Raw genomic sequence first — 577 nt, 5'->3', positions numbered from 1 at the left:
GGGCTGTTGCTTATCATTTTCCTCTGCTGCTTCTCTATGAAAGAATCTCTCATCTCCCCATCCCCTATCCTCCCAGCTGCCTCTTCAGAAGCTCGCCGTCACCTACGCACTTTGGCACTCACACTCTCCTGTGACATTTATGCACGAATCTTTATACTCTATTGCTTCCTCCTAGCTGTCATATTTCTTTTTTTTTTCCAGTGTTTGTAACCCCCACACACCTCTCAGGGTTGCACCTGGAGAGTTTCCAGTACTCTATCAGTCTCGACTATGGGACGGAGAGTCAAGCAGAGGCATATCCATTCCACTCCTAGCTTGGGCAGTGGCTAGTGAGTGGAAAGCAATTGGCTACAAGTCAAAACTCCCCCGTGCTGGGCAGCAGCAGCGTGGGAGAGAATCAAGGGTGGAGACTCAGGTTTACTGTGCTGAAGGAGGCAGTGGTAAAGCAATTCCGATTTTGACCAAAAAAACACCGTGGACGCACTACCAGAACAATCGCTGATGGAGGTGAGGCGTTCTGGGAGAGAGGTGTCTGTGGCATCACTATGAGTTGGACATGACTCAACAACGTAAGACA

General features: G+C 49.4%; 1 non-coding gene across 1 annotated transcript; it reads left to right on the top strand.

Moving 5' to 3' along the window:
* Nucleotides 1-218: 218 nt before the first annotated feature.
* Nucleotides 219-356, top strand: LOC119924649. Its single transcript, XR_005449350.1, has one exon. It is a non-coding gene; the product is annotated as a small nucleolar RNA SNORA7 (small nucleolar RNA).
* The last annotated feature ends 221 nt before the right edge of the window (nucleotides 357-577 follow it).

This window comes from Tachyglossus aculeatus, chromosome 2, assembly GCF_015852505.1.
Source record: "Tachyglossus aculeatus isolate mTacAcu1 chromosome 2, mTacAcu1.pri, whole genome shotgun sequence".
NCBI classification, from domain to species: Eukaryota; Metazoa; Chordata; class Mammalia; order Monotremata; family Tachyglossidae; genus Tachyglossus; species Tachyglossus aculeatus.
This window is presented reverse-complemented; position numbering and strand designations above follow the sequence as displayed.